The following is a 14,208-nucleotide window of genomic DNA, read 5'->3' on the forward strand; positions in this document are numbered from 1 at the left end:
AGTGGGGGGAAAGTACTGGAATGAGGAATTTTAAATCAGGGTTTCTCAAAATTTTCACACCATGAAAAAAATTCCCAGAACCGCTGATTAAGAGGCAAAGCTCTAGTGATAGAAAATTATTTGTGCCTGAATGAACATTTTCTCCACTACAGAATCCTTAGAAACTAGAACACAGTTTGAAAAACTTGGCTTTAGCTTATCTCAGTGCAAAGAGGAATGCCAGAAATGTTTTACACGTAGATTTGGGTTTGTTTCACTATGAACTTTTGAAGAGCATAATTTGTTGCCTTCACATAGCACCCTAAGTTAAAATCAAACAGTTCACATTATGGCTTAGCAGGTTACGTGAGGTTAGTTAAAAAAGAACTTAGCTAAGAGTAAGAAACAGGTGGTCTTCCAAATATCATTACAAAGTCCCATCAATTTTAGTTTGTATGTCAACAAGAACCTCAGGAAGGTCATGTCTGACCTAAGAAATGTAGGGCTTTTGATAGATCTTATGTTTACTTATTCATTTAAGGAAGCTGAATAGAATCAGTGGGATTTAATTTATGAGTAGACCAGAGATGGTATTCAACAGGTTCTGACCAGTTCTGGAGAACCAGTAGCGGAAATTTTGAGTAGTTCAGAGAACCGGCAAATACCACCTCTGACTGTAGATTTTACAGTATCCTTCCCCTGCCATGCCCACCAAGCCATGCCCACAGAACCAGTAGTAAAAAAAAATGAATCCCCCTGTCAGGCTCCATATGCAACTATGCCCTCCAGCAGTAAAGTACACTAACAGTGGATCCCTCCAGCATGCAATGCCCGTCTTAGTTGGAGAGGATTCGATGGCTACCTGAGGATCCCCTATAATGCCACCCCACAGTGCTAACCAGGAGTTGGAGGGTGACTGGGGAATTCCCTGATGACTACAGCATTCCAATCCATGAACACTTTGTGGGGGTGCCAGCTCTTACAGGGGGAATTTATATATCTTATGTTACAGTCGTGAAGTGGTCGTCGGGAGTAGAGGGGATTGGTGGTAGTAGGGTGTAGAGCAATCTAGGCAGTGGGACATGGGATATGAGGGAGAAGTATAATCAGCCATATTAGGAAATGAAGGATAAATGGGAAACTAGAGTAGGGCGAGGCACAGGAGTTAGCTGCGATTAAATGGCTATAAATGACACTGGAAGGCAAATGCTCCCAGCACTAACCTAGATTGGAATTCAAGCCATTATTGCATTACTTGTACAAATAAATGGCTGTATACCTCAATGTTTGTTGTTTGTATCTTGGGAATACGACCACCCAGAAGACCGGCTTACACCCACCACTGGAGTAGACATATATAAAGTTATTAAATGGTCAAAGCTATCATTTGAATCTGGGTCCAACAATGACTTAAGGATTCTTTGTAACTGCCTTTGTGCTATTTTTTTTAACTTTATACTAATTAAAAAAAGATGGTAAATAACTGCATAGCACTCTACATAGAGCCCAAAGCTAATCTAATCTAGTGATTCATATTGCATGGATTACATATGATTAGGAGAACAAATATGAATCATTACACTGGGTGAAGGTGCCTAGGGATCTGAAAGAAATGTCGTCTCTTCGAGAAACCCTCACATTCAACCATGGTCATTGGGGGTTATGGAGCTATCTCAAGAATAGGCCATTCACATCATATGTTAACAGAAGTACCTGAACTACATCTACAAGCATCCAAACCAGCATGGTCAGCAGTGGTGAGTGATGGTGGGAATAGTGCTTCATCAATTTTAGGAGGATAGCAAGTTCTTTATGGTTGCTCTGGAGCAGTGGTTCTCAACCTTTTCTTCCCCACAGACCCCTTTTGTGGCCACCAAGACTTAACTCAAGATTTAAATCATAACATTAGTTCAAACCTTTGTGGTACCTCCTGTGATGACAGGAGCGCGGCTCTCCAGTGATCTGCTGACCACAGGCTGAGAACCACTGATCTAGAGCAGGGGTCTCCAACCTTGGCAAACTTTAAGACTTGTGGACTTCAACTCCCAGAATTCCTCAGCCAGCTTTGCTTTGCTGGCTAAGGAATTCTGGGAGTTGAAGTCCACAAGTCTTAAAGTTGCCAAGGTTGGAGACCCCTGATCTAGAGCCACCTCTTTCTAATTACAGACATAAACAGAAAAACAATAAGGTATATATTCAATAGTGCAAATAAAGAGCAAGTAAGACACAGAATTGATCTAAATGGTTCTTCAACTTTACCCATCACTGATTATAAATGTGGAGAAACTGTTTTATCAAAAGGATTGAAGAAAAACAAGAGAAAATAAAGATCTTTAGCTCTACATTTCCTTTCCGTCCAGTTTCAACCTAACACCGTTCTTTTAATCACACATACCTACAGATACACACAAACACATCTAAAAAACATATGTACTTGGACATATAATATGATGTATTTATTTCTTTAATTCAGATTTAGAAGTGAGCTTGGCAAAAGTAGCCACTGGGACTGAAAAAGCAGGAAGGATGGAATTTTTAAAATAAATGACAATCTATATTTGTCATTAATTGCACAAATGTGAGCATAACGTACATTATAGTCTGTGCAGTAACTGGATGCATTTCCTGTAATTAAATGAGTAGCAGAGTCTGAGGACCCTTCTTAACTATGCATAATTATAAATGTCCCAATGTATATTCCAAAGTTTTCAATATCAGACAAATTGTCTCCCTGAATTTTCTATATCAAGGCTTTTGCTTCTTCTTGTCAAACTACATCAAATATTCAGATTCATTACACATTTCTTAATAAAATACTGCAAATAGCTTCTGCAAAACAACGGATACATTTAGCCAGCTTTAATAGATAAGGGCAACATTAGAAGAGATTTTTAATGGTCTGGCTTTTTGTACAAAGTGAATACTGTTATACAGACAGTAATGTAAGTAATATTTCTCCCCTGTGCTGGAAATAGCCATTAAATGAGCTGTGAGAAAATAATACTCTAAGCTTAGGAACTTTATTAAAATATGTAGCAAACCATATTTTGCTTTTCTTTACCCTCATCCTGAATTAATATTTTATTAACCACAAGAAATTTATTAAATGTGAAAAATGAAGAAAGAGACAGCACCATCTTGAGGTGAGAGAATGATATACGTGTATATAAAGGAATGCAAATGAGGGTGAATATTCTGTATGTGTCCCAGGATAATATTGCAGGATCCAGTCTGGGTCGATCACCGGGACCACAGGTTTTGTCTTCTGAGCTTTCGGACTTGTGCTGAAGCCCATCTTCAGGGAAATCTGTAGCAGAATGTATGCTGTTCTGTGTGTGGCATTTATAGTGCCTGTTCTAAGTGGCTTTTTAGAAGTTGCTTGGGGTATGGTGATGGCTGGCTTTTAAGTAATTAGTTGTTGTTTGCTTGTGCTGCCCAGCCCTAAGTATTTGATAGGCTGGTGGTAAATCAGCACTCCTGTTGACTGTCATGGGACCTGTCTCCCAGGCTTCAATCACTTCCCTGGCTGTTTTTGTGCCTGCTCATCCACAGCCTTAGCAGCTGCAAAGTTGAATGCATTGTAACATAAAAGAATGCTTTCCCAAAGGTCATTTTCAAATGACCAGCTGTTTGCAAGGAGTATAAATCCTTCCATTCCCCACTATCCAGCCAGAGCTGAAGAAGCTCCTTGGATGAAAAGCGAAACAAGTTCAAAGAAAAACCAGAAAGTCCGGCTGCCACTTGAAAAAGAACCTTTGGGACAACCGTGACCTGGATGGCTGAGAATCCCCATAGTCAAAAGAATGCATTGTAACATTCTCAAGAAAATAAGATAAAAAGTGAAATTATTTCACTAGAGATCCAATTTTCAGCTAAAGCTGACTTAGGTTTACATCAAAATACAACTAATACATAGAAAATATGTCCAGCATCATCAGCTTTTATAAAGAGGTTTGAGTCCATTTTACAGAAATCCCACCTGCTTTTTTCTTAATATAAATCTGCACGCTGATGTGAATTAAAAGACAAATATGAAATTCATCTTTAATTATTAGGCAACATTGACATACTGGTGATCATTAGATAAAAAATTAAAAAATACAACAACCAGGATCATTAATGCCTTTATAGAATGTCCACACATTGACACAATTCCAAAGCTTTGATCAGGAGTAGCTCTCCAGTTTAAAAAGATTCATTGTTGTAAACTTTTTAGCTTAATGAATAGCGAGCAAGATGGTTCATTGCAAAATGTGAACCTGACCATTATGTGTAAACCATATTTTATGAATTAACCTGGATAAATTAGGTCACCATTGGGTATTTCATTAACCAAGGTTAAAAAAAAATAGTGTGATGTGATAACCAGATCAAATTTTAGAGTAAGATGATAATCTTATTTTTCATAACAATGATGTGTACTACTAATTCATATTTTAATATCTAAGCATTCATCACCGAAGATCTTGATATCTCTATAATGGGTGCATCTTAAGGCCTTTATCCTAGTTAGAGAAAATGGAAATCTGAATATTTATCATAGTAACTTAGGGATACAGGAGGGATTCTTCAATTCTATATTGGAAGAAAGAAATGTTCATTGTTCTACAGCAGGGGTGGGCAAACTACGGCCCGCGGGACACATCCGGCCCGTTGGTCATTTTAATACGACCTGCCTCTGAAAAAAAAATATTCCCCTCTGAAAAAAAAATCAGGGCCGGCCAAAAGAGACCCTGCGCCGCGCGCCAAAAATTGCACACACAACACGGAGCTGGGCAGCCGCTTCCCTGGTAGCGGGGCCAAGGCCACCGCCCGGGGAACGCCCACTGCTTTCCCTTGCCAGGGCTGGGCGGTGGCGTGTTGCCCTGCGCCGCGTGGCCCCCGCCTGGCAGCGTGCTTCTCAGCTGGTCTCCTCCTCCTCGGCCATACAGAACAAACAGGCAGAGAAGGAGGAGACCAGCTGGCTGGTTGGGGAAGCTTTCTGCGCCGAAAGAGGCAGCTACTAATCTCCGGCTTTGCTCCGCTTCTCCAATGGTCCGGCACCACCCTGTTCTTCTTGTGCTGCGAAAGAGGCGGCTAATGCTCTCCGGCTCCGCTCTGCTTCTCCAACATCCGGTGCCGCCCTGTTCTGTGTCAGGCCCAGCAAGTCCGAGCAGCCGGCGCACAAAACAGGGCGGCGTCGGATGTTGGAGAAGCAGAGTGGAGCTGAGATCATTAGCCGCCTCTTCGCAGCACAAGAAGCCTCTCCCAACTGGCCAGGTGCTCTCCTCCTTCTCTGCCTCCTTCTCTGCCTCTCCCCTCTTGCTCCTCACAGTTGCCATGAGCTGGTGCGGTTCTTTACTTGGGCAGCCAGACGCCCGCAGCAGCGCCCGCAGCAGCAACAGGCAGTTCTGCCCGGGCTCTGCTCAGGTGTCCGGCTGGGGCTGTCAGGAGTTGCTACCGCCGGCGCAGCTCCGCGCGGCTCCAGTCCCGCGTTGCCTTGGGAAGGGAAAGGCAAAACCAGGAGCTGCTGAGCCTGAACCTCCGGTGCCGCTGCTGCCGTTGCAAAGCACCGCCGCGGCTCTTCCTTTTTGCCTTTCCCTTCCCGAGGCAACGTGGGACTGGAGCCGCGTGGAGCCGTGCCGGCAGTAGCAACTCTTGACTCAGGGGCCTCCGAGGGAGGGGAAGGAGGAGAAGAAGGGGGGAAGGGGGCGATTCCCAAAAAATCTTGTGCTGACCCGGCCCGTCTGTCAAATTTTAAAAGTGAATGCGGCCCCCGAGCCAAAAAGTTTGCCCACCCCTGTTCTACATGGTGCCCTCTAAATGTGTTGAACTACAATTTTCACAATTTCTTTTCATTTGTTTGTTTGGTAGAGCTGAGAACTGAACTCCAAGTTATCTGAAGGTTGCTTATTCCTTGTTTATAGAACTTCAGAAATCACATTCTACAAAAGGCACACATTTTTCATTACTTTGAACTTTTTACTCTGGAAAAACTGGGTTTGCCACAGGTTTGGCTTTTACCTGAACCACAGAAATCTCATCAACGTTTCCCAGTAACACTTTAAATCCCTCAGAAAGAGCAGAATCCCTCAGAAGAGCCTGTGAATATTCTTTCAAAGTTCAGTTCTTTTTTTAAAAAAAAAAGTGTATTGCAGCTGTGTTAATAGTATTGACATAGGTCATCTTTTAATCTTTCCATCCCTGGGCACAGGAGGATGATTTAGCTTCTTTTCAAGTAAACATTAATCTCATTGCTGTTAATAATATGAAAAATGCAATCACTTAGATGGAAAGCAGACCTTGAAAAAGCTTCCACTTGGGATAATTGCTGTGGCAACTAATTGTTAATGGCCCTTATTACAAACAGCTCTTTGACTTGCGTTCATTTTGCTTTTAGGAAAATATTAACAGGTCAGTTCTATTATATAGTTTTATATCATGTGGTACAAGATTTGTCTTCACTCCTATGGCTTGAAGGTCACCTGGACCTAATTAAAAATCAATATTTCTCTTAGTCCTCATTAATTAAACTGCTTACTTAATTTTATGAAAAATGATGCTGCACAGCTTTGTAACTTACAATAGTTTAATGCATGTTTCTTATCCACAGAGTTTGAAATTTATCCGCTTATGCTAAATTGTATGCACCTAACAGCTTGTTAATCTATACCAGGGCTGTCAAACTCGGCTCCCGCCAGGCCAGATGAATCACATGCTGGCCACGCCCATGCCTGGTTTAGCGAAAGGGGGAAAAGTCCCGATATGTCACAGGACGCCACCATGATGACGTGAGTTTGACACCCCTGATCTATGCAGTAAGGATTGAAAAGAATCCAATCAACGTTGTTTTGGGGAATAAATTGAGTTTTGCACCTGAGACTTGGTAGAGGGAGAAATATCAGCCCAGCACCAAACAGTTAACCTTCACCTTGCCATTAAAAAAAAAATCTATAGTAGAATTATACAGAATAGTAGTTAGTTTCCATAATGTAAGGAATAGCCAGAGGCACTCTTTCACCTTGTTTTTAACCTTTACAAAGGCTGCTTTGCTTACAGCAACAATGGATTTCTTGTAACACTACTTCTCCAGGGCTTCTTTAAAAATGAAGTGAGTAGAAAGCACTGCGGAAAAAGTCTGCAATTTACATAAATAGGCTAGGCTTTTTAACAATTGTAGAAAGTTAGACAACTACATCACTTCATATGCATTATAGATATTTATTTCCACCTGGAAATAAATGCCTTCCTTCATAGGAAGACTTTTTGTATTGCTTTAGTATTTAGCATGTAATTATTTTCATTATATTTGCTGTTGTTTGCTACCCACTTATTGAGATAGTGTCTTTATAAATAAGTAGGAATGTAGTTGTAGTTAATTGAGTACATTTTTTTTTGTTCAATGCTGGAGTACAAATTAAAGAATCCCAGGCAAATGGCTCTCCACCATCTCCTGGAATATTTCCAGGGAAGGGCGATTCACTATCACCCCTGATAATGGATTCCATGTTTATCTGCTTCACCCTTTATTTTCTCTTCTTCAGGTAATTTATTATCTTGAAAGTTAAAGTTATTTTTCTGTATTGTAGGTGTGCTTCAGTTGAAAACAAATCTGTGTTACCCTGTAACAGGTGTAAAACTGGTGGCCAGCAGGCCTTATGTGTCATGTGCAGGCCACGTCCATCCCAGCTCTGCGAAGGGAATAAACATCGTGAAACATCATGTGACGGCAACGCAACGTGGCAAGTTTGACACATGTACCCTATAAGATGATTGAAAATGCTATCGGTCTGATTGATTGATTGATTACATGCCATCATTTTTTACTCTTAGTGACTTCATTGATAGATTTTCTCCATGAAAATCAGTCTCTAGCCTGGTCTTTCAGCAATTCCAGTAATCGGTTTCTTTGCCTTCCCTCAATCATCTCTTCTCCAGGATTATCAAGTACTTTCAGAACACTAGTATGCAAGGCGTCTGGAGGTATTAATTCATTTGATTTGAGTATCCATTACCTGATTAAACCTAACCCTCACTCTCACCCTAATCCTGATTAAGTATCTACAAAGGTGAAACTGTAATCCTGTATATGCCCTTTTCAGAGAAGACTGAATAAGATAGAGTTTTCTTTGTATCTTTTACACTTGTATCATGTTCAGTGACAACTAGTATGTTGCTTCTTTTTATTTTGAACATAACTGAAAAAGCCCTTTTCTTTTTCTTGGCATCCTTCATTAACATCAGCTCCTTCAGTGCTTTATCTTTCCAGAAGCTAATTCTATAGTTACAGTCCACCTCTGTCTATTCTTCTTTTGTGATTAGGTACTCTTTTCTATTTTATCCTCAACCACACAATTAAGCGGAAGCAATCGACTCTACCCCACTCACATGAACTCCAGGAAGGGCTTTGCAGCCTGGAATAAAAAGCAATTTTCTGATGTTTAATCTCATGTTTCCTTACTCTAGGGGAGCCAGCTTTACAACAGTGTTTTAAAGCAGAGGAATTACACTCTCACAATCTTGTGAGCTGCCAAAGTCCTTTCAGGAATGCTATGATGTTACTGGAAAGGTGTGACCAAAGTTGACATTTGGGTTCCAATTAAGAACAAGCCAACCAAGGCAGAGTATCTTCATTTTATCTGTAAAAGCACATAGAATCTTCTTCCCCTCCCTACTTTCCAGCAATAGTTTTACAAGGTCTATCAAGTCCTATAAGGACAAATGAATAAGTTTAAATTCCTTACTCTCCACTCCATTTGTCACTGTGCCGAAAAAAACTCTAAACACGATGCTCTCTAGTGCTCAATCATATTAATTATGTCAATATTATTGCCTTTTTCTAGGGAGTCTTGAGCGGTAGAACTGGGCTCCTTTTCAATGCATATTTTCATTTTGTACGATCTGCTCAGCAACAAAAACAGCCCTTCTTCTGATCTTTCTAATCTTACCTTATTTCAGGAAGGTTGTTATCAGAGGTAGTAAAAACTGAACATCTTTACTGGCTTGAAATTCCCTAGGAAGTCATCAGGCTTATTTGATAATAGTTACATTTATTTCAATAATCAAGCTTTGTGTCTGCTTATTCAAAAAGTCGCAAACGTATGAGTCATTTATATGTCCCCTTCTACAAAATATATAGAAATCACTAAATTATCACTATGTTCATGCATATTTATTTTTACACACACACATTACCTATTTATAGAATAATAATAACTGCTCTTTTTGTTATTTCCTTTTATTAGTCATGCTGATATCTGGATTTCTTCTTTTCTGCCATACTAAATTGATTCCTAGGCCTAGTATATGGAAGTAGGACTTTAGTCTAGGAAGGTAATTTGCCAGCTCCTCAGAATTTACGGTCAAATCTAGCACTATTCATCAGGGAAACATACTGAGACTATAATCAGGCGATTAGCTTCACCACTAGGCCACCATACCACTCCCGCTACCTCTCGCAACCCATGGCCCTGAAGAGACTGGCTCATGATTTAATTGGAGTAACTGCCGGAATCCTGACACCAAGGTTCTTTCACTCTATTCCATCCACCTTTGATTTACGTTAACAACCCCCTAAGTTTTGAGTGTATTTGCTTTATTTCTAGCTATAACTAGATAGCCTAGTGACACCTGGGGTCAGCCTTTGAGAAAAAGGCCAATCTTATTTAACTAAAATGAACATTAAATTTTCTCATAATGATAAATAAACTTCAATAACAAATCAATAACGGATAACACAATGACCACAGATGGACAAACAGAAGTGAAAACAACTTCTAATCTACTAGCTTTCCCATTGACTTTGCTTGTCGGAATCTGTTAATGAGTGTTGGAGATCATAGTCATGTGATTGTGGGGATGTTGCAATAGATACAACTCTGAAAATAAAACTGGCCTGAATTTCAATTTCACAGCAGTAATAGACCCTGGATTATTTGCACATTCTTCAAATTAGTGGATTTTAGATATGTTGATTCAAAAATTGTTGTGGCATAATGCACTGTTGGGCTATTTTGAAGGTAAAACAGACAAACAGATAAATACAATGAACATTTTAGTAGTATTTGGAGTCCATCAAGAAATAATGTTCATCTTCAAATTGAATTGAATCATCATTCCCTTGTACTACACATCGTTCTTTCAGTTATAAAACTGTGCTTCAAATTTTCCCCCCAAATTGGACTTGGCTCATTCAACATCTTAAATCTAGTTTTGCTGGAATGTTCCATTATTTCTGTATTTCAGTCATAGGCTTAATTTTGTTCATTTTTACTTACATTAATTTCCTTTCCATTTATATATTATTCATATCTCTCATGTTGAGCCTGCATGTTTTAGTTGTTTCATATCTATTTTTAATAACATTAATAAAATTTTCATATTTTTCTGATTATGTTTCTTTATGGTGAACACATTTGGCTCAAACAAGCAGGCGTCATAGAGCTACAATTAATATTTATATTTACTTTGTCTTTATCTAATGTAGAAAATCAAGTTGAGCAGAGAGCAGGTTTCATCCAGTTTTCCCTGTGGATATTGGGAATATTTGCTGCTCAGAGAGCAGTAAATTTGTTTCCACTAAGACATTTCCAGAAACAACCCAAAGAAACTAGTTATCAGCTTGCATTATAGAAAAAAAAATCACCACTCTGCATTTGTTGTCAAAATAATAAGGAACAGCATACATTAGACTTTAATTTACTGAACAACAAGTGAGGGAACAGGGCTGTTTGCTATCAGTACCAGCTAGTGCTGGTAGTTTCTTGTATGTTCACAGTTCTAGTAGATAGAAGATGTTATAGTTCAAACATAATAGATCATTGTGATTAAGCTGTTCTCTCTGTTCCCAATCTATTGTAATTAATTGTTCAGTTGGAAGCAGAATACTACACATGTTCGAAAGTACGGTCATATTTCTAACAAAATAGAAGAATAGAAGAAGTGAAGTCTAATACTGCCATATGCTCTGAGAAACAATTTCAGATGTTGTCATGCCTTTGTTGGAGTCTGATTCTGAGGGGGAGATTGAGCAGCTGATAGGGAGTGGGAGGGTGGTTCTGGTGACTGGAAGAAACAGGGGAAGGGCACAGTCCGGTTGGGCATTCAGAGGAAGACCCAGGGCCATCCCCATTTCATCCTAGGGCATGCAGGGAGGAATGGAGAAGGGAGCAACGTGGCTTACGAGAGAGAAGAAGGCCCTGATCCCTTTCATTAGTTGCAGCTAGGAGAACAGGATATAAGTGGGGCGTTTGCACATGGCTCCTTGCTGGAAGTAAAGCGTGCATTATCTTGGTCGAGCCTTATCTGGGTTTTGGCATCCCCCCAACTATGGGTGCTGCATTATCCTTTGAAAGTCTGCAATTTATCATCCTGGCCTGCCGTGTTAATTACTTCAGTGTGGTTTGTGTTGTTGTTTTATTTCTAATTATCTTTACTTTGGGTTTGGACTGAATTTCTGCCCTTCCTAGACTGTTTTTTGAAGAGTTTGTTATCCAGCCGAGGATAATTGGACATTGGGGCCAAGTTGGAGGCATTAAAGGGAATTTATTCTATTTTGGTGACTTTATTATTTTTGTGTCATGCCCCGGGTCGTCACAGATGTCCAATTCAAATAATGGAAACAAAAGTCTGTCTTACTTTTTCTAAGTTTGCTGAAGCTGCTTGTGAGCATTCATGACAGAGAGTTGCACTGATTGGTATGTGGAGATGACTTTTGAACACAGTGGGAAGGTGTGTCAAGGTGATTCCCACAAACCAGCCAGGGGAATAGTCAGATAAGAGGCAGCTTAGTCCACATCTTAGAATGCACCCTTGCTAATTGGGGGTGGGGGTGGGTGGCTATAAAGGTGACAGAGAGCAACGTACTTTCAGATTTGCAAGATTCTGTTAATATAATCCTACAATAAAGTAATATTGGTTCATTTGGGCATGCTTCCTGTCTGACCACCTTGCAAGGTGGTCACCCTTACTATCACATGACTGGACAATTGCAACGCACTCTATCTACATGGCCATATATTTCAAAACTGCAAATACTGAAGTTAGTGTGAAATGAGATGACCCAGCTATTGGGAGTCAAGAGACAGTACAGCCATGTGGCATCTGTGCTAGCAAAATCCGTGGGTTTTCAAATGCAATTCAAATCTTAAGTTACGAAGCTGTATGTGGCTTGGCTCCTAAACAACTTTAAAGCTATTTTCTTTATATAGAACTAATCCACCTGTCAAAGAAGCCAGTTCAAGGTTACATTCAGATAATCCTGACAGTAAGAATCTATGTGGTCAACAGATAATTTCCTGAGTTAAAACAATGTATTAATTTTATATATCCATCACCCTTGTTGTATTTTAGTTTATTTTTATTTTCCTCTCTTTTTCTCTTTGTATTTTTATGCTGTGTTTTTGTTATAATTGTTGTTGTTTCAATTATAGAAATATAATACACGATCCCTAGAAAAAATCTGCTTACTTTTGAGAAGTTAAGGTGATAGCAGCTTATAGAGGGTAACTTCTCACTCTAGTCCCTATTTGATGAAAAAGATTCTCCTTTGCAGTCAGGTTAGCACTTGCCCTGATGACTTTCAAAAGGTAAAGAACATTGAGCTTTTCCAGAGGACATAAACTCTGACTAGCATACTGCTATGATACAAATTGCTTTATTGATGTGAAGTCCTGGGAATTTAGGTAAATTGTGGTGGTATATTGGCTGTTTCAAGATTTTAACTATAGCTGAATCCCTTTCACATAGATTTGAACTTCATTGAAACATAAAAATTAAAGTTACTTCCTGTATTTCTTTACAACATATGTCCCCTTTACATTATCAGATTTAAGATGGTGGAAGCCAATCATGACTTGTATCTTGGATTGGAAAGACCAAGCATCTCTTGAAACAAACAGCGAAGCAAAATCCCATGTGGCTTATTGCAGACTGACTTTTCCATAGCTCATTAAAAGGTCCAAAAATTCCAGACAGAATATAAAAGGAATATTTTTCTCTAGCTTTCCTAAATATTTAAAATGTTAGAGCCATTTGTCCACTTCTAAAACTTACCCTGGGTGTTCTACAATATGCAGAAAAGTTACAAGGATCTTTTTTTCTTTTTGCCTGCTATAGGAAAACATAGTAGCATCTAAAAAATGGAACAGTTGAATCTCATACTTCAGATTGTTCTGCCCTCAGAAGAATGAATGACAGAGCTAGAGAAAGAAATCTGTTTGCTGTTCTGAAGGTTTCTGCTTGCTGTGAGTTGCTGTGAATTTTTCCCAATGTATTCATTTTGTTTCAGAAGGAAGTTCTGAAAAAGTTAGACAACGTGGTTATTCTCAGTTCTTCCTCAGTTCTTTTCTTCTTCCAAAGATAAACAGCATATTTCATGTCAGTTTTTTGACAAGCAGAGCCCAAGCTACCTCACAGAATTGTTGCTATAGGAAAAGGAGAGGGAGCACTTTTGCCTTGAGCTCACCCATTTAAAGTATGCTTGAGCTGCACAAGGAGTTAATTTTTTCTGTATCCCTTCTTCTTCTTTTCTTTGGGGGGATGAAGTAGCAGAAATTAAGTTCTCATCTACTAATTTAAAGGAAGATAAATAGTCAAAAAGGGCAAAATATATCTGATTTATTTTATTTTATTTGTTTGTTTATTTATTTATTGGATTTTTATTCCATCTTTATTCCTTTATAAGTAATTCAAGGCAGCGAATATACCTAATACTCCTTTCTCCTATTTTCCCCACAACAACCACCCTATAAGATGAGAGAGGGATTGAGCAGAGAGAGGGAGAGAGGGAGAGATCCAAAGTTACCTAATCACTTTTCATGCCATTTTTCACAACTACACCAAGCTAATCACAAAGTATAGCTACACTTAATGTAATTTGACCATGATTTGTTTTTTTAAGTATACAGTAATATGAGAAATGTAATTATTTAAATGTCAACCGTATGCAATGATTAATCTCATTAAAAAGTTTTTCAAGTTCCAAAGTGTCCAATTTCCATTTTACGTTTAGCTCTCATGTTTCAGTGATGGCAGGAGGCTATTTGCTGGATGTGTGTGTGTGTGTGTGTAGTGTTTTACAGCAGTGTTATACAGAATTTTTTTTTTCACTGAATTAGAAACATGCCCCAAAATTTTAATGACCCTTTGTTCATTACTTCACATTTTCTTCTTCTTTACCTCTTCAAAAGCATTTCTGCAACCAGTTAGCATTTTTGTTGCATTGGCAGCAAATCAAGTTTCTTTTTCTCT

Source organism: Notechis scutatus, chromosome 3, assembly GCF_049901735.1.
Source record: "Notechis scutatus isolate UNSWTSFEM ecotype Mainland chromosome 3, rNotScu1.2, whole genome shotgun sequence".
NCBI classification, from domain to species: Eukaryota; Metazoa; Chordata; class Lepidosauria; order Squamata; family Elapidae; genus Notechis; species Notechis scutatus.